The sequence below is a fragment of the Rhinolophus sinicus genome, chromosome 3, assembly GCF_057876585.1.
Source record: "Rhinolophus sinicus isolate RSI-liver-muscle chromosome 3, RSI-T2T, whole genome shotgun sequence".
Classification (NCBI taxonomy): domain Eukaryota; kingdom Metazoa; phylum Chordata; class Mammalia; order Chiroptera; family Rhinolophidae; genus Rhinolophus; species Rhinolophus sinicus.
In genome coordinates this window covers 78,446,228-78,470,394 of record NC_142503.1, presented here as the reverse complement: position 1 = coordinate 78,470,394, position 24,167 = coordinate 78,446,228, and the positions used below count along the sequence as shown (strand labels likewise).

General features: G+C 39.0%; 1 long non-coding RNA gene across 1 annotated transcript in view; it reads left to right on the top strand.

Annotated features, from left to right (window-relative positions):
* LOC141570396 (uncharacterized) overlaps positions 1 to 10,372 on the top strand; it is a 52,415-nt gene extending 42,043 nt beyond the window's left edge. Inside the window, exon 4 of the long non-coding RNA XR_012494399.2 lies at positions 9,822 to 10,372. This is a non-coding gene — a long non-coding RNA (uncharacterized LOC141570396). The remainder of the gene's footprint in view (positions 1 to 9,821) is intronic.
* Positions 10,373 to 24,167: the final 13,795 nt, after the last annotated feature.

Below are 24,167 nucleotides of genomic sequence, written 5' to 3'. Positions count from 1 at the left end.
GCTTGGACAGTTATCTACACTCATTGCAGCAGGTTCTCTTGAAGGACGTCTGAGCATGCATCCTCATGACTGCCCCAGTCCACCCCTTGCGTGGCATAGATCCTTTGCTCTGTATATTCCAGGAACCATGGGCCTCTCTTCCTGGGGAACAGTCTTGATGAGTTACCTGGTGCTGTGACACAAACTCTCGTTCCTGCAGGGGCTGAACCCTTGGTAATTGTACTCATTTCAAGCTAGGATTGCTGCACATGTCCATTCACTGTTTCAGCTGGGCAAAGGATACCAAGAAGAACGGAAGCAGATTATATGGGATGCATATGAATTCTGCCCTGCTTTCATGTCTGAGCATGAGATGAGCTGTCCTATCTCATGCTCCGGCTGGTCAGGGTCAAGTATCCCTGCCATGATGGTGAGTCTTCTCCTTACCTGCTGGTCCATGGGTACAGAGTCCGAAGTGCCCTGGCAGTAGTCATAGCATGTAGTTCAGTGAGACCCTTGCTGTTTCCCTTGGCAACAGTGTGCCCCTTTGGTTACCAGGACCTGGAGCCCCTGTGAGCCCGGAATTGCCCAGGAAGCACAACGATCCTCAGTGCATCACTGGGAATGATGGCGAGTGAGGCCTCGCCTGCTTCCACTCCTTGGGTCTCACACACTTGTATGTTTCCTGTAGGGGACACATCACCATATAAAGTTCTCTGATTTAGTGTCTATGCTGCATCCCAAAGAAAGGCACCCCATTTTTTACTGTCTCCAAGACAGCACTTGCTCCTTTGGAAGGCCATCAGGGGAAGGCCGCTGCTGTTGAAGCACTGTATGTGGTATATTGAGTGGATCTCATGGTCATGGGCCCTCTCCCACATCTCCTTTGCTGTGAAATGCACTTCTGGTTGAATGCTGTGTTGTGTGGGATTTTATGGCCATGAATCAGGCATTGTGTAAGTCCCCAGATAGTGATGTTGACTGAGATTCTGTGGGCAAGGAAAACAAACCGATACTCCAAATAGTTATCTTTCCCTGTGAAGATGAACCACTGGCTCTTCCAGCATGGAAGGAGCCCAGAGAAGGTTACTTGCCATAAAACGATAGGTTGGTCTCCTCAAAGAATAGTGCCATTTAGGGGACTCAGCATGGTCTCTGTTGCTGGCAGGTTGGACCCTCAAAGGTGGCAGTAGCTAAATCAGCCTTAGTAATGAACATACTCGTATGTGCTGTTGAGTTCACGCATGGCCTCTGCTCTGCCCCTGTGGCACCTCCATTCGTGTACACAATGTGCCTGTTCTGGGACGGTCAGTGCTGCAAGCTGGCTAATGTCAAGTGGCCAAGTCCTTGTGTCTACTTGGTTGTTGAGTATGTCTTCCATGGGTGGTTTCTGATGGACATTAATATGTGATTTAAAAAATCTTCATACTTCATGCCCACTCCATTCAAATGCTATTACCCAAGATCTCCTTGTCTCTAATCTTCCAGGGTTTTTCTGTTGTTGTTTTTTCCTTCCAGGCCCCTGTCCAGTTGACTGGACATTGGCACCTAGGAATCCATATATTTTTTCACCACGGGATACTTTTTCTTCCACACAAAGTCAGATGTCCTGTTCCCAGCTCTGCCCATTGAGATTTTTCTCCCCACTGTCTTTCAGGGCCAACCCTGACGGTGGCTGTCATATAGCTGCTGTTCACTTTCAGCCTTCGTTCATATACCAAGCCAACTCATACAAAAACCTGGCTTTTTCCTCCTTCATCTGGTTGTATAGATTCCTGCATAGGTGGCCACAAGTGTGAGCTGAAGGAGTGTCACTGGTATGTAACCACGGTGGTGACATAGGATTCTGGGCTATTTGCACATGCAGCTTACTCATGCCCTCTGGTCCCACTTGGCTTTAATCCCAGACATTCCATTTCCATCTTTCTGTGGACTGCTGCTAAGCCTTTTCCGCTTTGTGACTTGGTGGGTCTAACAAAACCCACTTTGTATTGGTCACTTGGTGCTCAACAGTCAGGCCTTCCAGCTCTTACAGGGCCCGGTAATATGCTAAGAGCTATTTCTCAAAAGGTATGTAATTCTCCACTGCAAGTGGCATGGCCTTGGTCCAGAACCCCAAGGGCTTTCAGCGTGATTCTTTCACTGGGGCTCACCACACTGCAACTTTTTCCATCTCTGACATCAGCAGAGCTGCTTGTACTGCAGCCTAGATTTGCTACAGAGCTCGTTCCTGCTCTGGGCACCACTCACAGTTGTCAGCCTTTCCTATCGCTTGGTATATGGGCAAGAGAAGTATTCGTAGATGTGCAATGTGTTGCCATCAGAATCCAAAATGGTTCACCAAGCCTTATGTTTCCATCTTTGAAGAAGGGAATGCAAGATTCAGAAATTTGTCTTTTACTTTGGAGAGAATGTCTCGGCAAAGCTTCGACCACTGAACCTCTGAAAAAGGTCCCAAGTGGTGGGTTTCTGAGTCTCCTCGGGCTTGTCTCCCACTCTGTGGAGGGCAGTTGTCTTACCAAGGCCTCTAAACATATTAGTCGTCTCTTGCTTGACCTATCCACTCAGCATGATGTCATCGAGGTAACCGATCAGTGTAATGTTCTGTGGGATGACCTGAAAGTCCAGGTCACTTTAGACTATATTACGAGGGAAGGCAGAGAAGTTAACAGAGCCCTGGGGCAAAACTATAAATGAGTATTTCCTTGGTAGGGGAGTCTTGCCTCAAGCAGAAATGGCCTGGTTCTGGCACCTCCTCCACCCCCGCCCTTCTCAACCATTGGCTGAAAGGGGAGAGGGCATGGCCTTGGGTGAATGCTGCCAAGAGCCCCAAGGGTGGCCCCTGGAGTCTATCGGATCATTCCACTTCTTGCACCAGCTGGAGAGAGGCACAGCTCCATTGTTGCCACAGTATGTTTACTAGGGGTGATGTTTAGTCTTTTCTGGTGCTGTTCTGTATTTTCCAAATTTTCTAAAGTAGACATGTATTATCTCTAAAATCGGGAAAAAACAAACACATGCAGAATCGTATTCCTAAAGTGTTTTAGGTCCAGTTTTTTAGAGCCATGCCATTTCACAGTGAGAATATTATAACAGATTTTTGAAAAAGCCTCTGGCCAATACGCCTTATAAAATGAAATGATGTTAATCTTGTTTACAATTTTTAATGCTATGACTTTGGAGAGCTTTTTAGTGTTTTGGCTTTTTTTCTGATTGTTGAAATAATATGTTAATTTTTAGAAAACGTGGGAAATTACATAACTTAGTAAAGAAGTGATTAGAAATAATATCCCAAATCTTAACATCGTTGGACCAATCTTATTAGTATTCTGGTATATTTCCTAGTAGGCTTCTCTCTTACTTTTTTATTCTTTAAAAAGCTGACTTCAAAATATGTCTGTTTGGCATAATTTTTTCCTCTTCAACCTACTTCGTCTAACAGGGTAATTTTACCCTTAAGAGAATTGTCATTCTCACACTAAAACTCTCTTACCCTAAAAGACTTCTTACCTAGAGACAAGAAATGAGTGTGGGCCTGGGCGTTAGAGAGCCAGGATGACATCTACGTCACAGGTGCAGAGAGGCACAGGTGCAGCTGTCTTGCATAAAGGAGGACATGTCAAGACCTGAAGCCAGTGCAGCTATTGAGATGGCAGGCTCGTGTTCAGGGAAGACTGGGAGCAAATGAAATAGTGAAATACTGAACTGCTAGAGAGGAAAGCAGAGTCAAGGTCCAGAGGGAGTGAAATACTTCACATCTGTTCTGTGGTCGTGCTCACTGTGGTGGGCGGAGTGCATAATTGATATGACGAGTTTTAGAATGAACTGCATGGAGAAGGGAGTTACCTGAGGTCTAAGTTATCAAGTTGCTGGGTTACCAAGTTTAATGTCATTCCCCAAATTCATCATGTAGCCGGGGCAAGGCAACAGAAAATAAGGCCAATACAATTTTCTCGTGGCTCACAGTACAGGATTGGATGACTAAGCCCTGAGTGGCTGAGAAGAATGAAAAGCTATTCTCATGATGCCACAGTTGGAAGAATTAAGAGCTGTGTTCTGAGTTTTTTAAATCCCAAATCAGAAAAGGTGGTTGGTCAGATAAGCTAAAATCAAAGTGCCTTTCAAAAACTCTTCAAGTATGGGAAGTACAGATTAAATAAGTTTGCCCAGGTGTTAATAAATTGTTGAACCAAGTGATAAGACTATTACAGCTTCTCCCTGCTTTTGTATGTTTGACAATTTCAATAATAACAATTTTCAAAAAACTATTTGTAACAACTTCAATGATTTCATAACATTAACTCATAGAAGCTTCGTGAACTTTCTTTGTCCATCTTTTTCACCAATTCATCTCCAGTGTCTAGAACAACCCTGCCCCATTCAGTTCTCATTTAATTAATTAATTAATTAATTGGTATACATGACTTTTCTTAAATACAAAGACTCTTTTAAATAGATTCCAACTCCTCAGTGTATGAATAAATTTCATGGTTGATCCATATTCTTAACCTAATTGAGAGTGGAAAGTGGAGTACTTCTATTGCAGTTACAGTTACCTCTTCTTCATAGGAAACCGTACTGTAACAATATCAGGGTGACAAAGCAGTGGAAAAAGGGAGGACTGAGGTAGGGAGATTGGAGGCAACATAATAGAATGATACGTACACCAGAAATAAACTTCAGAAATCCTGGGCTCTTGTCTTGCGTCACACCCATCTCCTACCTTCATTTTGTATCCAGAGTGTCAACAAAATATTTTGTGCATGTACACCACCCTTGATTTCCACACAGCATCTCATGTCTTCCAAAAGAATGTTGTTCCCCAGCCAGAGTTGTCTGGAACATTTGTGGTTTCCACGGATTAAGTCTCAAATGTAATATTAGATTACTCTGGAATTCTCAATTATTATAGTTTCTAGGGGAAGAAAACATTTAAACAGTTTTTGTGATATTCCTTTTATAAAGAACCATTCTCCTAGTATCAATAATAGCAATAGTTCTCATTTACTGAGTATTTACTGATGTGAAAAAGCACTTTACAAAAAGCACCTTAATTAATCTTCAAAGCAGCCCTATAAGAAAAATATTGATGCCGTTTAAAAATGAGGAAACTATGACTCAAAAACATTAATCATTTACCCAAGGTCACACAACTGGAAAATTGTAGAGTCAAGTTTGACTCTAAAATATAAACTCTTAACTACTTATGGAGGGATATTCCTGCCATAGGAACCCAGTCTGGATATTTCAAGCCCAAACAACTTTACCTTAAATTATTTGTAAAGGCAAATAGAAATTATGAGATTTCTGCGTGTACTATCAGAACTGATGACATATATATTCTACGTCTTACTCTGGAGGTGTTAATACAATGGAGCAAATATAGTATTTTCAACAAATAGTGCTAGAGCAACTGGACATCCATATACACACACACAAAAAAAAAATGAATCTAAGTACAGATCTATACCCTTCACAAAAATTAACTCAAAATGGATCATAGACCTAAATGTTAAAACACAAACCTATGAAACTCCTAGAAGAAAATATAGGAGAAAACTTAGATGACCTTGGGCATGGAGATGACCTTGGGCATGGAGAGGAGAGGACAAAAGGTATGATCCTTAAAATAAATAATTGATAAGCTGAATTTCATTATAATTAAAAACTTATGCTCCACGAAAGACAGTGTCAAGAGTATGAGAAGATAAGCCACATACTGGGAGAAAATATTTGCAAAAGCCACACCTTATAAAGGACTGTTATCCAAAATATACAAGAATTCTAAAAACTCAACAATAACAAAGAACTCAATTAAAAAATGGGCCAAAGACCTCAACAGACATCTTACCAAAGAAGATACACAGATGGCAAAAAAGCATACAAATAGATTCTCCATATAATTATCATCATGGAAATGCACATTAAAATGATAGTGAGATACCACGACACACCTGTTAGAATAACCAACATGTGCGACACTGGCAACACCAAGTGCTGGCAAGGATGTGGAGCAACAGGAACTCAGTTTTGTTGCTGGTACAAATGCAAATTTGTACAGCCACTTTGGAAAGCAGTTTGGCAGTTTCTTACAAAACTAAACATACTCTTACCATACGATCCTCCAATTATGGTCCTTGGTATGTCCCAAAGGAACTGAAAACTGACGTCCCTGCAGAAGTCTGCACATGGATATTTATAGGAGTTTTTAATTAATAATTGCCAAAACTTGGCAACAACCAAGTTATCCTTCAGTTGGTGAGTAGATAAATAAACTTTGGTATATCCATACAATGGAATATTATTCAGCACTAAAAAGAAATCAGCTTGAAAAGCTCATGCCATGAAAAAAACATGGAAGAACCTTAAATGCATATTAGTAAGTGAAAGAAGCCAATCTTAAAAGGCAACACACTGATTCAAACTACACGGCATTTTGGAAAAGGCAAACTTTTCCAAACTATGGAGACACTAAAAAGGACAGTGGTTGTCAAGGGTTGTGGGGAGCAGGAAGTGATACATAAGTGGAGCACAGAGGATTTTTAGCGCAGTGAAAATAGGCTGCATGATGCCATACTGACAGATACATGTCATTTTACATTTGTCCTAACCCTTATAGTGTACAACACCAAGAGTGAACTTAATTGTAAACTGTGGACTTTGGGTGATAATGATGTGTCAATGTAGGTTCACCAATTATAACAAATGTTATATGGTGGGGGAATGTTGATAATGGGAGGCTATGCATGTGTGAGGGTAAGTGGTATATGGGAAATCTTTCTACATTCCTCTTAATTTTGCTATGAAGTTACAATTGTTATAAAAGAAAAGTCTTAAGCACTTTTAAAGTGGAGCACAGGTGGAAGTAAAGCTGTAGGTGGAGTAAGAAAATAATACTAGATAAATACTCCACCCAACAGCAGCAGACTATATATTCTCCTCAAGTGAAATGGAACATTCTTTAGTATAAACCGTGCTAGGCCATAAAACAGGCTTTAATAAATTTAAAAGGATTGATCATACAAAATATGTTCTCCAGCTACAGTGGAATGAAATTAGATATCAATAACAGAAAAAAAAAATTGGGGAAATTCACAAATACATGGAAATTAAATAACATATACCTAAACAACCAATGGGTCAAAGAAGTCACCAAGGGAAACTTAAAACTACTTTGAAATGAATGAAAATGAAGACACAACATACAAAAACTTATGGGATGCCACTAAAGTAGTACTTAAAACTTTGTAGGTATAAATCCCTATATTAAAAAAAAATTACCATTTTAACATCAATAGCCTAACCTTCCACTTTAAGATACTTAAGAGAAAACTAAACCTAAAGCAAGCAAAAGGAAGGAAATAATGAAGATTAGAGGGAAAATTAATGAAATAGAGAACAGAAAAACAATAGAGCAAATCAACAAAATGAAAGTTGGTTCTTTGAAAAGTTTAGCAAAAATTGGTCAATCTTTAGCTAGATTGATTAAGAAAAGAATAGAAAAGACACATTACTAAAATTTGAAATAAAAGAGGAGACATCACTACTGACCCTAGAGAAACACAAATAAAAGTATTCATCAGAATGGGGCTGCCAAAATGCAAGTGAGCACAAGTTTCCTATCCCCTAGCACCAGTCTCTTTGAAGCACAGAATGAAAAACTACTTACAAAGTCATTACCGAAAGACCCTAAGCTTAGTAGTTTTAAAATTGCTTGAACCTCTGCCAACATAGAACAGAAGGCACCATGGCCTACCTAGACAAGCTGTTCCAATCTCCCACTGGAAAAAGAAGCTTGGTCGTAACAAAGACTTAGAGAGTGAAAAGACAACCTATGGAATGGGAGAAGATATTCACCAATGATATATCTGATAAGGGGTTAATATCCAAAATTTGTAAAGAACTCATGCAACATAACACCAAAAAAACTAACACTAGACATATGAAAAGATGCTTGATGTAAATGCAAAGTAAAACAAAAATGAGATCTCACCTCACATCTGTCAGAATGGCTATCATCAATAAATCACAAACAGCAAGTGTTGGCAATAATGTGGAGATAAGGGAACACTTATGTACTGTTGGTGGGATTGCAAATTGGTGCAGCTACTTTGGAAAACAGTATGGAGCTTCCTCAAAACAGAACAAAAGAAAATAAAACAAAACTATGGCCCAGCAATTCCACTTCTGGGTATTTAAGCAAAGAAATCCAAAGCACTAATTCAAAAAGATATGTGCACCCCTATGTGCATTGCAGCATTATTTACAATAGCCAAGATAAGGAAGCAATCTAAGTGCCCATCAATAGATGACTGGATGAAGAAGAGGTGGTACATATATACAATGGAATAGTACTCTGCCATAAAAAAGAATAAAATCTTATTATTTGCGACAACATGGATGGACCTCGAGGGTATTATGTTAAGTGCAATAAGTAAAAAAACAAACTAACTAACTAACAAAAACACAAAAAACAAATATCATATGAGTTTGCTTATACGTAGAAGCTAAAGAACAAAATAAATAAAACAGACAAACTCATAGATACAGAGAACAAACTGATGGTTGCCAGATGGTGGGGGGGGAGCATTGGGGACTGGGTGAAAAAAGTGAAGGGATTAGGAAATACAAATTGGTAGTTATAAAATAGTCATGGGAATGTAAAGAACAACATAGAGAATATAGTCAATAATATTGCAATAACTATGTATAGTGCTAGGTGGGCACTAGACTAATTAGAGGGATCACTCTGTAAATTGTACAAATGTCCCACCACTATGCTGTACTCCTGAAACTAATATAAAATGATATTGAATGCCAAATGTAATTGAAAAAATTTTTTAAAGGGGGCAAAAAGTGAAGGGAAATAAGAGGTTCAAATTTCCAGCGATGGAATAAATAAGTCACAGATATGTAATTTATAGCATGAGGGTCATAGTCAGTAAAATATTGAGATAACATACAGTGTCAGATGGTTATTAGACTTACCATGGTATCACTTCTTTAGGTATATAAATGTTGAATAACTGCGGTGTACACCTGAAACTAATATTGTATGTTAGCTATATTTTAATAAACATTTTAAAAAGAAAAGAAAAGAAAAAGCTCTTGACAAACCAGCATTGACTGCATGTCAATAATAAAAAAAAAAACCTTAGAGAGGGCCCAAATTAAAGTACAAAAGGTAACATTACAGCAATTACACAAAAAAATTACAAGTACATAAAAACAAAATGATCCACCAAAGTAAACCTCATTAATTTATGTTTATTATTTCAAGAACAGCAGCAATTGAAACTGTGGCCCACTCATGTCAGGACAGATGTTGCAGATAATACAGTTCGGTCTGAGAGTTATGGAAATTGTACTCTGAATCAGATGCAATCAGAACTTTATAGCACTCAGTGGCAGCCAGATGTCTTATATTAGAGTCTTCATTCAGTAAACCTATTAACTGGCTAAATTTAGTATCCACTGAGTGAAATAAGTTTATATTGTGCATTAGTCACTCATAATAATGGGGAAAAAAAGGACTTGCACAAAGAGAAGTCCCAAATTCCATCAGTGTTTGACAAATTTTATTTTAAGAACCACTACTTTGCAACTGTGCATGGAATGCCGTTTATATACTTGGGCATATAACATATAACCCAGTGTCAGCAGGGCCTTCTTTCTGTCCTTTCAAAAAAAACACAAAAAACGGTAAAGTGGACTTGAAGCCCACTCACGTGGAAGTCCAAAGCTCATCTCATAATTTCTATAAGTTTCAGGGGTGGGATGCAGGTGGCACATTCCATGATCTCATCATTTCCTTTTTTTGATTCTTTCTTCCATGTACGAAGTCTTTGTGCTGCATCACAGTGATGCAGACGTGAAACTCAGTCTCCTCTTTAAATCCCAACATCAACAACAAAATCGCCTCAGAAAAATGCTTTATGAAGATGTGTGGGAAGACGGAGGAGTGAAATGACAGCAACACTGTGAAGTAAAGAAATAGGTTTCCCATTTTTGAAATATTCTCCACCTCCCTCTCCCTTTACCCCCTTCTCTCCTCTTCTGCCTGCCGCCTCTCCCTCCACTTTAGAGTTTCACCAACACTCCTCACCTAGTGTCAGCTGGTCTCCATCTTGTTTGCTTCTCTTGGTTTTCCTATTCTCTCTCTGTTTGGTTTTCTTCTCTTCCTCATTTACAACAACAAGCTCATCCATACCATCCTCTCAGAGAGAAGAGCTTTAGTACTTCTCTGAAGACATGGCACCTCTGAATGAATACTCAGGTCTTTGGGATCTCACCTTCAATCAAGTCCCAATGCTGATCTTAGAACGTTCTCTTGAGACTCAGCTGTGACTGGCATATAGGATTATGTGGGAAACATGGCATGTGATGCTGAGCTACCTGGTGAGGTTGGGTTGGCGGGGGGTGGGGTGGGAGGGGATGAGGCAGGCAGAAGCATTTCTCAAGAAAAGCAGTGATGTATCCAGGAGAAGGTGATGGGAATGCAGTACAAAGCAAGAACTAAGTGTTTACTCAATAATTGTTGAGGGAGAGTTAGTGGAGACCTAGTGGAGCAGGCAAGTTAAGGGAAAGAGATGGGTGATGGGACAAGATGGAAAACTGTGGAGAGATTGCCCCTTTTCAGGGGACAGGATGCCTCTTTGACTGAGATAGCATGAAAGGAAATTGGGGGTACAGTTAAGATGCATTTGTAGGTGGCAAAGGGGTGGTCAGCTGAGGTCCTGATTATGCAATGACTTGGGATTTTCTCATTGAAGTCAGGGACAAAGTCATCTATTGACTGAGGCCAGCAGTAGGAGAGAGCTTAGCATTGTGCTTGGAGACCATTGGTTCCCAGTGTTTTTAATCTATAATGTTGAACAACAATCCTGCCCACCATATGCAGCCACCGATGGGTAGGAGCAGATGAGAAAAGTATGATGGCATGGATCCTGGGCTGTGGTATTATGAGTGCAGTAAAATAGAAGGAAATGAAGTCAGCGTATGCAGTAATGGGCCAAAAATGTCATTTAAGGTGAGGTGGAAAATTGGAAGAAAATTAAGTGGCTCAATTAACTCTACGTGGACAAGATTTGATATACTGGAAACAAAAGAGTGAGCTCGAAGAAGAGGTTGCTGACAAAGGGTACAAGCAGTACTAATGTTTAGGATATCAGTTGAAGATTAGCTATAAATTATGACATGGTCCAGAGTATGGCCCATGGGAATTGTTTTTGTGGACTGTGAATGAAAACCACTGGCATTGAGAAGGGTAAGAAACTCAGAAAATAGGATACGTGATTGGCAATGAACAGTCAGATGTTTCAGGATGTGGCCAACTAAAAATGAAGGGGAAGATTGAGCTAAGTGCACGGACATCATGCAAAAGTGACCAGGAGGCCAGAATATGGCAGTAACAAAGTTGTGGTGGAGAAGAAAACACTTGAATATTTCATAAAAGGAATTTTAACTCTTAAAATGAAGTTGTACTTTACATGGCATAAATACCCAAAATCACTCATTCTGTAGAGGAATCAGAGTTGATCCTCAAGTGAGGATGGGCAAGAGGAAATGTGGCGTTAGCGGCATAGCAGCAAAGAGAAAGAATTGTTGGTCACTGCCAGTGTTTGATGCTCAAAAAGATCAAGACATAACTGTAAAACCTGATAGGATGGTGTGTCCAGGATTTTTTTTTTTTTTTAATAAAGGCAAAAAAGATAGTGGATCAACTGCCTGCTAGCAAAAGTTGAGCTCTTGGAAAACCTTGTAGTGATAGATGTTGGAAGTTACTGAAATACTTAAAGCAAGGAATGCTGCTCTAAAACCAAGCAAACAAATGCCTTCATTGAAAAACCATGTGTGTGTGCGCGCGCGCGCACACACACACACACACACACACACACACACACCCCCCCCACAGGCATTATCATCACTCTAAAAGGCAATCATTATGCAAAAGAGACAGATGGTTGAACAAACTTAAAAGTGCTTTAAAAAAGCTTTCTTTCTATATTAGAAATTCACGGTGGAATAAATGAGATCAATTACAGGGGAGAGGATACTACTTGGACATTACGTGTAGAGCAATGTAAAAGCTCTGAAAACTTTGGGTCAGTTTCTTCAATACACATTGTCCTTTTGGGGAAATGGAGTCTTGCTCCTAATTTGACACTCTGCATGTGACTTGATTTTGCCAATTGGCATCCTACAAAGAACTGTTTACTCATCCATAAAAATTCCACCAACCAATGAACAGGGAAAGTTCTCTCAGGCTATGCAATTACTGGCCAATCCTAAGAAAGAAGATGAATTTTGTATTTTTCTTTTTTTTTTTTTTTTTTTTTTAAATTAAATTTATTGGGGTGACAATTGTTAGTAAAATTACATAGATTTCAGGTGTACAATTCTGTATTACATCATCTATAAATCCCATTGTGTGTTCATCACCCAGAGTCAGTTCTCCTTCCATCACCATATATTCGATCCCCCTTACCCTCATCTCCCACCCCCCACCCCCCGCCCCCCTTACCCTCTGGCATTGTATTTTTCTTTTCAGTCACCAGTCTTTAGGTTTGTGGGACAAAATGGAAAGAAGGAACAATTCCTTAAAAGGAGAACATTTGGACAAGTAATTAAACAAAGATTTCTACTTTTGACCTCAAGTAGCAAAGCTTTAATTACAAACTATTTGACTCCCAAGTTGTTAAAATTGTACAAATGACAAAAAGTTTGTTTTGAATGCCAAGGTATGATTTAAAAAGAAAGAAAATTTCCATAAGGAACTAGAATTCACCCATTCATTTATTCACTTATTCAAGATAAATTTATGCTAGACACCAAAAACATATGAGTATTAATAAAAGACAAAAACATATTTTTAGCAAAAGTTACTTGCAAGTATTAAGTTCTAGATATTCCTGGTAGGAGCAGATATGTTTCTTGTTTTGTACTTCTTTGGCGAACTTTTAGATGTAGTCTTATCTGAATTTATTAATCTATTCCAATAATTAAATGTTTGTAAATCTGATTCAGCGTATTGCCTTACCTTGATGTCACACTATCAGTGTTTAGAAATACAATGAGAAAGGCAACGAGACAAAAGAAATACTCTTATTGCTTGTTTGCTGAAAAGTGGTCTTTTGTCAGCATCTCTTAAAATGGAATGCATGTTGCTTAGTCTAGTCAGAGAGGGAATGTATACACAAGACCCCTCAAAGCCCTTGTGAGAGAATTTGTGTGCTGGGGACTGCAGGATTGTTGTTTGAATAACCTCCTTCAGGAAGCTATACATTTCATTAGTTAAGAGTCTAATTTTGAGGGAAAAAGAATTCAGTCATCTGCAATTTCTAAAGTTCTGTCCGATTAACCACGGATTAGCATTAATTAAGAAAGATCTACTGTCAAAATTCATTCTATTAAAACAGGAATTGAAAACCGTAGCAATGAAAATGGCAAGCTTTCTTAGTGCCATGGTATGTCCTTTGAAATCATCAGAGAATCCTTTCAGCGTTTGTGGTGGAGGAATGTGGGCCTTTCTCTGGAAGAGAGCACATTCATGAAGAAAGGGCACACACAGTGACAGTGTTAGCCAAGGGCTCGGTCTGGGAGCGGATCATGGGGTGACATGGAGATTAGCTCAGCACTTATTTTGCTGGCTCTGTTGGTGTTGCTTAGATTTCTATTTCCTTTACTCATGTATTCTGTGGGAAATTGAGGCTAACACTCACAAGGGTTGAATTCCAAGTATTTAAAAAAATCATAAGTGCTCAACACATTTTCAATGAGCCCTGATCCTTCCGAGCATTTTGATTGTACGAGTAACTGTGAATCTCATTTTAGCAGCCTATGCCTACGAGTCTCCAAGGAAGAGAGGAGAACAATTTTTCACAAAAGCTATTTTTGTATTACAATTACTGAATGTACACGGGCTTTGCCAAATTATTTTACTCGTCCATTGGCTGAATCTTCCAAAATTGCCAATAAAAACTCAGCAAAAATTGCAATGCAATCAGCAAAAATTTTGTACGTGTTGGTGCACGTACTATAGAAACCATGTTTTAAGCAATAATTTGAAAGGGAAAAATAAGTGTAACATTAAGGGAAAACCTATGTGTAGATCCTGGGGTCGCTGAAGGCAGTGATATTAAAAGAAAAAGTATTTGATATAGGTTTTTGTTTTGGTCAACTGTTGCTATTAGGAAAATTTGGGTTATACGTGCAGAAATCGAGAACAAATTATTGTAAGGAAAAAAATAATTGATTGTGATGAGTTCAGCCACTGCTGTGTTTAGGACATCCAACAATATTGTTAGCCATCTCTCTTACACCTTCTCTCACTCTCCATCTCTGCTCTGCTTTCTTTCTTTTTTTAAAATTAAAGTTTACTGGGGTGACAATGGTTAGCAAAGTTGTCACATAGATTTCAAGTGTATATAGGTTCAATTCTGTAATACATCATCTGTATATCACATTCTGTGTTCACCACCCAGAGTCAGTTCTTCCATCACCATATATTTGATCCCATTTACCCTCATCTACCAACCCCCTCCCCCCTTACCCTCTGATAACCACTAAACTGATATGTGGGATATAAAACTGAAAGCAACAAAGGAACAAGACAAACAAACAAAGAAACAAAAACGCTGCTCTGCTTTCCTGTATGGTGGTTTCATTCTCAGGCAAGGCATTCTTCCCATTGAGTTGGAAAGATGGTCATCAGCAACTCCAGGCTTAATTCAACCAGGCTGGCAACCTCAAAGAAAGAGATTGCCTTCTTCCCAATGATTTCAGGAAAAGTCATAGGAATCACATTGATTGGCCTGGCTGGGCAGGTGTCCTATCCCTATACCAACCGCGTATAAGGTTGTACTTAACCATGGCTGGATCATGGACCCAACATGGAACTGCAGGATTGTGTCAGCATCTCAGGCAACAAAATCATATGTAATCTGAATATGTAAAGAATGGTTTTCGAAAGGCTAAATGGTATGCTGTTAGCAAAAGAAGAGGAAAACGATATTGGTCAGGTAAACACAATAGGTTGAATTAGAGACAAGTTCAATTTACCTCTAGTGATACGATTTTATTGCAAGGATTCATGTGGAAGTGAGGGAGAGCAGGAAACAGTCTTCATGGAGAAATGAAGCACAGTTCCTGATACTACTGGAGCTGTAGGTCCAGTAGTCTGACTGCAACTCTGTAACAAAAAAGCCACTCCAGAAATTGCCATATCATAATGGCATAGAGTAGGTTATTGTATGCTCCCTCTTGTAGGGCTGGTCCATTTTGGTACTTCTATTCTCTTATATTTTCCTCTAAAAGCTTCATTGTTTTACCTTTTGCATTTAAGTTTATAATCCATTTCATAATAATTTCTGTAGCTGCTGACTCATTTCTGCTATTCATTTTCTTCTCTCTAATGACTTCTACTGTCTCATGCCTTCTGTTTATTGCTTTCTCTCTATGCATTTCTTCTCCCCACTGCTACTATTTTTGTTTTCTGTTATATTAATTTCTGCCTTCAACTTCCTTCAGTTTTCTTTAGAATTTCTCTATGATTATTTTTCTGGCAATTTTTTCGTTGAATAGCTCATTATTTTCCCATCTTTCTTGTTTTCTAATATATGCAATTAAGGCTATAAATTACCCTCTAAGTTTTGCATTGGATGTATTCCACAAATTTTGATGGGTAGTGCTTTCTGTGTCCTTCATCTCTAAGTATTTTAATTTCATTATAGTTTCTTCTTTATCCCATGACTTTTTAAAAAAATGTTATGGGCGTGTATTATACATAGAGTAAAGTACACAACTTTAAATGAACAACCCAATGAATTTTACATATGTATACACGTGTATAGCCACTGCCTAGATCAAAATGTAAAATATTTCCAGCATTCCAGCGCCCTCTGCCCCTTCCCAATAAATACTTCTCTAAAGGTAACTGCTTTGACTTTAATATCATAGGTTAGTTTTACCCCCTTTGCAACATTGCCTAATAGAATTATGTATCCTATTTTGTGACTGTGAAATTTATTCATGTTATAACAACAGGTTTTTTTTCCCTCTCTCTCTCCATTACTGACAATGAATACATTTATTTGTCCATTCTACTCTTGATGCATATTTGGGGCTATTATAAATAAAACTACTATGGATGTTCTTATAAATGTCTTTTGGTGGACATATGTCCTAATTTCTCCTGGATATATGAGTTGATGGGCCATAGGGTAGGCATATATTTGGCTTTATTCGATACTTCCAGTTTTTCATTGTGGTTTGTATCAAGTTACACTCCCATCAGTGATGTGTGAGTTCTCATTATTCAACATCCCATCAGTATTTGGTATTGTTCTTTTTTTAAAAAAATTTTGTTATTCTGGTTGTGTGTGTAGTACCATAAAATCATTTTAGTCTGCATTTCCCTACTGACTTGTATGTGTTTAACATCTTTTTCATATGCTTGCTGGCTATTCGCATATCTTCTTTTATAAACTGTTTATTCAAACATTTTGCCTATTTCTAAATTCGGTTGTCTTCTTATCATTGAATTGTAAGAGTTTTTTATATACTCTGGATGTGAGTCCTTTATCAGATATATACATTGTGAATTTCTTCTCTGAGACTTGCCTTTTCACTCTCTAAATGATCTCTTTTGATGAATTAAAATTTATAACCCAATGAACTCTAAATTTTTTCTTTTAATGGTAGTGCTTATTGTGTCCTGTTTAAGACATCTTTGCCAACCCCAAAGTCATGAAGCTGTTCTCATATTTTCCTCTAAAAGCTTCATTGTCTTACTGTTTACATTTAATAATAATTTCTGTGTAGGGCATTATTTAGGAATCAAAGTTCATTTTCTTTTCCATATGTATATCCAAATGATCTAGCACCATTTATTGAAAAAAGTATTGAAAAGATAATTATTCTTCCCCCTACCCCCAAATGAATTGCATTGATATTTTTCTGTGAATCTATCTGTTCTGGACTCTAGTTTGTTCCACTGGTGTAATTGACTATCTTTGCTCCTGAATCACATTGTTTTATTTAATATAGCTTTATGAGAAGTCTTAACATCTGATAGTCGAAGTTCTCAAACTCTTTTTTCTTCTGCAAAATTGATTTGGTCATTCTAGAGTCTTTGCATTACCATATGAATTATTAAATCAGCTTGTCAGTTTCCACAATCAAAATACCTGCTGATATTTTGATTGGGATTACATGGAATCTTGCATTACTTTATTTAGGTTGGCTATAAATTTCCCATTGATGTTTTATTTTTTGCAGAGTTTATTTCTGGATATTTGATTATTTTAGTTATCAAAAATGGTATTTAAATATTTTTGTATTCTGATATTCATTGCTAATACATAGAAATAAAATTGATTTTTGCTTATTGATCTCAAATCTAATAACCATACTAAACTCACCTATGAATTTAAATAGCTTTTTGGAGGAAGGTGAGAGAGATAGTTTGGATTTTCTACATATCATTCATGTTATGTGCAAATAATGATGATGTTACTATTCCTTTCCAAACTCTATGCCTTTTATTTCTTCTTCTTGCCTTATGGCACCCATGAATCTTTTTATAATGTGCTTTTAAAAATTCCAAAACATATGAAGGTTTCTGCTATTTTTTATTATTAGTTTCTAATTTTGCTGCATTCTTTTTAGAGAACAATTGTATGAATCAATTCTTAGAAATTTATTACGCCCTGCTTTGTGGCCTAGTGTATGACAAATTTTTGCAGATTTACATGTTGCTTGGTTCCCAGGCCATGCATTCTAACTGTGGAGAAAGATACACCAAACATTGACTGCTTGTTTAAAGCATGTACCCTATCCTGTAGAATAGTGCCCTAACCTTGAGAGTGCTTTATTTGAGCTGATCCCAAAATTGTGTCTTCAGAAGGCTATTCTATTCCACTCTGCTAGTGATGCACTTGGCTTCTTGGAGATTGAACACATGGCAAGACCAGTGAATTACAGTGGTACGAACTCACTGTCATACTTTCCTTGCTGTAAAGTGTGTCTCTGTCTATGACTCAGTGGTCAAAGTCCCACTCATTGCCCCATAAGTGTTCCTATTTTAATGTAACAGACCTCATGGGCTTGTGCATTTAATTGGTTCTCAACCTTTATAGTCAAACCCTAGGCTTAGTTCTCAGCCACATCTTCATTGCAACTATAGTAAATAAGATACTCTTTTAAAGCTGCTGTCAAGGTTTTCTGATGGTCCACCTGAGTTCTCATCTGATTATTTCATTTCTCCCATTTCCTACTGCCTTTTAGGGACATCAGAATTACCCAGAAGATATAATAATCCTTATTGTTGTCATGGCAATCAAAGTCCACAGCTATTGCTTTCCCAATACCTTGCCCTTCCGTGTCATCATCAGTGAGAGTTTCAGTAATCGTGATACTACTGTATGTGAAGGGTTATCCATAGTCACATTTCCTCCATACTCTTCAAATACTACACAACCCAGCTCTATCTGATTCCGTTTTAACGATTTTGATTTATTTTTCTGGAGCCAGTTACAGCACCTATTACTGCACCTATCAGGGTCTCAGCAGGAAAAAGATGGCATACTCAAATTGGGTAATTTGAAGAGAGTTTTGCAGAAGGACTATTTCTAAAAGTGCAGGTGGTGTAAGACAAATCACAAAGAATAGTGCAATATTCTGGGACTATAACCAGTAGAGTTTCATACTTGAAGAGGAAAGGAAAGGAGCAGTGGCTGGAACCTAGTTTAGAGAGTCACCTGACAGGAAATACGACCGTTGAGCAACAGATGCTGCCCCCAGCCCATGTCAACCCTGAAGGGAGGCAGCGAGGGGAATAAATATCTCAAATCTACGAGTATTCTTCTCCTCCCTCTAATCACTTACCAGGGACCTTCAAACCCAAACCCAAATATAAACAAAATTAATACGGCAAGACTATATAAGATATATTTTTAGTTGCCCGTTTGTATAATATTTTCTTATGTATTATCATTACACACAAAAGTTACATAAATTATCAAAGATCAAAATTATTGTTTTATTAAAAATTATGAATTTGCTGTCACAGCACCCTATGTATGCCTTTACTAGCATAGTTCTTCTCACACTATTCTACTTGCCTGTTTTCTATGAGACTGTGAGTGCCTTCAGGATGGTGGCTATGTCGGATTGGTTCTTCTACCTCCAGTGCCTAGAGAAACACTTGGCACTGAAAGGGGTTCTGTGACAACTAAGTGAAAAATGGCTGTTATACTTTTGACCCTTAGCATTCAGAGGCTGGCATTGTAAGTCCCCTGTTATTGGAGTGTGGTTTCTTTCCCCAACTATTCTGGGGAAGCTCAGAGGCAGATCCAGAGTCTTGCTTATAATAGACGCTCAGTGCTAACACTGATGGTCTATGATGCATTCTTCCTGGGTCCAAGCAGACCAACCCAACTAGTCTTGAGAAAACAAACACAGGCAGGTCATAACAGAAGATACACAAATAGTAAGTATGTTCCACCTCACTAGTGAGTAAAGAGACACAAATGAAATGAGAATTTGCCTTTTGCCTGTAAAAGTAGCAGAGTCAAAAGTTGGTAAGTATTAGTAAGAATGTAGAGAAATGGGCCCTCTTGTGGTGTCTTGGTGAGCATGTAAACTTGGTATGAGTTTTCTGAAGGGCAATTTGGCAACAAGCATCAAACTGTAAAATGTGAATATGCTTGAATCCAGCAATTCTGCATTTTTGTACAAGTGCATCCTGTTGGGAGAAATGGTCCTTCCTGGGTCTCTTGTACTCTTGCTGGGTGTGCCAAGACTGCAAGACCCTGCCCGTTCTTCCACTGGGGCCATTTCTCAGGATTATTTTATATTGCTGATAAGCTTGAGAAATAAGTTAATGTCTTCCTCTAGATCAAGAGCAGGATTATTTAGTGCTTGCTATATAAGCAGTGGATTCTCCAAGCTCTGTGTTCCTCAGCTGCCACACAAACCCACTGAGTGCATAGCGTCCATCTGTCCCCCCATTGTGCCACCCCTGTGGGACTTGATGGCAAAGGAGACCAACATAAACACATCGATGCTCACGCTACTTGCTGTGCAATGAGTCATAAGTCCTTTGCCTCTGGGAAAAACATTGTCATACCCATTTTCTACAGATAAGTAAACTGAGGATTGTTGAAGTTAAGTGACCTGGAGGGGGGTGTTAAAGTGAAGTGAGCATCCCAGATCACGCAATCATTTACTTGCGGAGACAGGACCAGAGCCCAGGGCGACCAAGCTTCTACAGCTCAGCACAGAATATCTGGATAAGCAACTCGAGTGCCTGATAGAGAAGGACAGGGACAGGGCTCACAGTCGAGCTTCATTGAATCGGCTAGATTATCTGGCATTCTCCGGTCACTCTGAAAACATCCAAATGGCTGCCCATGCTGGCTACCAGGTCACTCTGTAGCTCGCTAGAACAGTGGTTCACAAAATATGCACACACACACACACACACACACACACACACACACACACACCGCCCCAGATAAGAAGCATCAGCATCCTCTAAGAACTTGTTAGAAATGCAAGGCCAGATCAGCCCAAATTCTGCCACCTGGGTTTTAACCTGCCCTCCCGGCGATTCTGAGACACACACAGTACAGTTTGCAAAGCACCACTCCTGTGTGTAACACAACTTGACTATCACCAGCTTAATTGCAGCCTTACCAAGAGACGGCTGGATTTGTTCTTACCCCTGTTTATGCCAGTTGGACTTGTCACTCTATTTATATATTTTAATTATTATGTTTGCCAATGAAATATGAGGGCAAAATGAAGAGAATCGTTATTTTTATGAAAAGTAAATTGACTCTTTAGAAAGACTCAGTGAAGACAAGTCACCAAAGAGATGTCCTTACAAGAGGGAGAAAAAGTAGTAAAGAGCTAGTGTTTTGTGTTAAGTCTGTTTCATAAGAGTCTTTAAATGTTCATTCCACTTGAAATAAACCAACTCTGGAGATAATAGTAAATGGATGTAATTTAGGCAAGAAATATGGATTAGAACACCAAGCAACTATTCTATACTCAAAGAAAAGGGCCTGGGCCTACATCAAAAGATTTGCAAATGAATATGCATGTCTTAAATGAAAATAAAATATTTAAGGTATGTGTGTATTTTTTAATAATTTCCCATTTAACTGATTTTTTTTTCTTTATTAATTGACCAATTTCTGGCCTCCACTATGTGGGGAAAAAGGCTTCCTTTGGATATGATTTAAATCCTGATAGGAGATTACAACCCAGGATCGGGGGTGAAACACAACTATCTTCTTCCAACTGCTGTTTGCTTCATTCCTGACTCACGAAGAAAGATGTTTGAGTATCTGCGCTTTGCTTCTAGTCTTTGTCTCTAAAGAAAAAGGAGAGACCATGGTTAAACTATCAGTGAGTTTTAACAGTAACACTGGGGACGTGTCCTGGAATCCATTGTTAAGCCCAGTGGCTGCTCAAATTGCAGCTTAGGCTTTGGTCAGAAACTCTTTGTCCTGACAAAGTACAGAAGCACAAAGGACAGAGGAGTCAGAAAGAAGTGGTAGGAGGAATCTCATTACCACCATGCCATCAGAAAGAAGCCATTTGTCCCAGAGAGAAGCCATTGTTCCCCCCACCCCATCTCAAGGCCCCTCTTTAAAGCACCCTTCCTCTCTCCTTCTCAGAAATCAGACTCCCGTGTTGGCCCATGCCCTGGGTTCATTGGACCCAGAGTGTAAACCTGACTCCCACCGACCGATCCATCTGTTCACTTTCCCGCAAATGTGGATTTGGAATACAGAGACACTAAATCTTCCCTGAATGCATGATTTGGAAGGGATGTATGACTTGGGCTGGTAGGGTGGCCATATTCTCCCATGTGCTGCAAGAAGCAGAAAGAGCCAGTCTGGAAGAAAGAGAATAGAACATTTGCACAGAGAGAAGCAGAAACAAGAGGTCATGTGAATGTGGACAGACTAGCTTTCGTTCATAACTTTCTACTTCCTGGTTCCAGTCCCTACTGAAGAAGCCTACTTATATTTCCTGCTCTTAGGGACCATAAACTACCCCTGTGTCATTCTACTAAATTGCCTCTCCCCACCCCCACACACCCAATCATTTCGTTAGGCCACTGTTAGTTGCCTGACACTGTTCCTGGAGCAAAAAGTAGTTAGTTCCAGGCATCATCATGAGGGTATTGAAGACAAACATTGGCATTTCTATGACAATGACTCTGTTCTTTAAAAGTATGAACCTTAAGCAATTGCAGATATAGACAGTTTACTGATTAGTAACAAGGTTCCTGACACAGGCGTGACATCCCTGCATAGGACAGGAACAACCTAGTATCATAAAAAAAAAAAAAAAAAAAAAAAAGATAAGCAGAATTAGATCAACATATTAGAGAAGAGACGTTTAGACTAGAGCAGAACATAGACTATTCTCTTAGCCATTCTTAGCCAAGGGTATATTTAAAGCAATGTTTTATGGATAAAGGAATTGGAAATTAATGTCAGGAATATCGCATAGTATCTGTTTATTATACATAATTATGGTTAAATTCGTTTTTATGCCATACTGTGGATTCCATCATTTCTCATAAATCTTGTTGGTATTTTAATGAAATTTGGAGTTAAAAAACCTCGCCCCTTCACCCTCTCTCCAGCGCACAGTGGAATATGGCCTAGTCATGGACCTCACCTGCCTAATATGGCCAAGACTTGGGCACCCAGAGTGGGTCATATCTGATGAGCAGTCCCACTTCCTGAATAACCTTTTACCAAAGCTCATTTCTATCTGGGAATAATATGGAAACCATATAAATGCAGCAAAGTTTTCCTCCCGTACCCCTGTCTTTGTGTTTCCTCCTCCTAACCTTATCAAGAAAAGAAAAGAGATGGTGAAGGTATGCCTCAGAGGACCCAAGTAACAGGGTGAGCTACAATTCAGAGAAAATCTAGACTGATATTACTCTGGGCATCTCTGCCTATGGGCTGGAGAAGGGCTTTTAGAATAAGGCAAGAAGGCTGCTGGGGAAACCAGAGCCTCAGACACAGCTAAATGGATGTGTGGCCTGGAGCTGGGGAGAAGGAGGGGACTAGGGTGTGGGGGTTCTCTTCCTCTTAACCCCCTCCCACCAAAGTCTTTGCCTTTGATAAAGAAGTAAGGGTGGGATTCAGCTGAAAGGGATGGGAATAGCTGGGCTGAGACAGAATCTGATGGAAGGGCAATAGTGAAGAAGGGATATAAAGGAACACAAACAATAGTGTGTGTGTGTGTGTGTGTGAGTGTGTGTGTGTGTGTGTGTGTGTGTGTGTGTGTGTATAAAAGGCGAGAGAGAAGGGATTCATTCAGCAGGACTAGGTAGGTATGTGTGTGTATAAGTTAGTAAGGACCAGGTCGGGGAAAGACTTTCAGTGTAATGGCTTCAATGTAAGCAGAGCACATCCGTTTCACCTCCTTGTTTACTTTTTCCGAAAACATTTTGAAAAGACTTCAAGGATTAAGAATGCAGAACCCGGGGTCGGACAAACACATTTTCAAGAACTGGCCTTGCCACTAATAAGCTGTGTGATCTTAGTTAACTTATTTAACCTCTCTAAACCTCCCTTTGTTAAAAGGGAACAAGTAATAGCAATTACCACGTAGTACAAGGACTGTCCTGGGAAAGAAGCAATATAATGTGTGTAAAGCAACTGATAGGGTCTAGTACGCAGTAAGTGCTATAAGTCAGCTGTATCCACTGATGGATCCCATGTATTGTGTATTGAGAGCTGATTTGTGACAGCTCCTTTCACATCTTTACTACCTTGATGCAATTAAAGTTACCATTATGGTACATCCATACCAGTTATGGATGTTTACAATATTTGTGCTTTATCCCGGTATTTTGTTTCGCTATGATTTTTATCAATCCCCAGAGTTGATATGGACACAATGAACATATTTTATATAAATCAATCATGTAAAACCTGTAGTCTCATTGAAATTAGTTACATGTCCTGTGTTAAGAACAACTCGGTTATGTTATATAAATATAAATTTTTAGTGGATGTGCATGGGAACGTACATATATGTCCTATCTGATGCAATTATTTTGACACATAGGAGCATACAGATACATGCTGTCTAGTGTAATTATTTTTAAATAAATTTACCACAGATGTGCAAGAAAATAAGCTTCATTA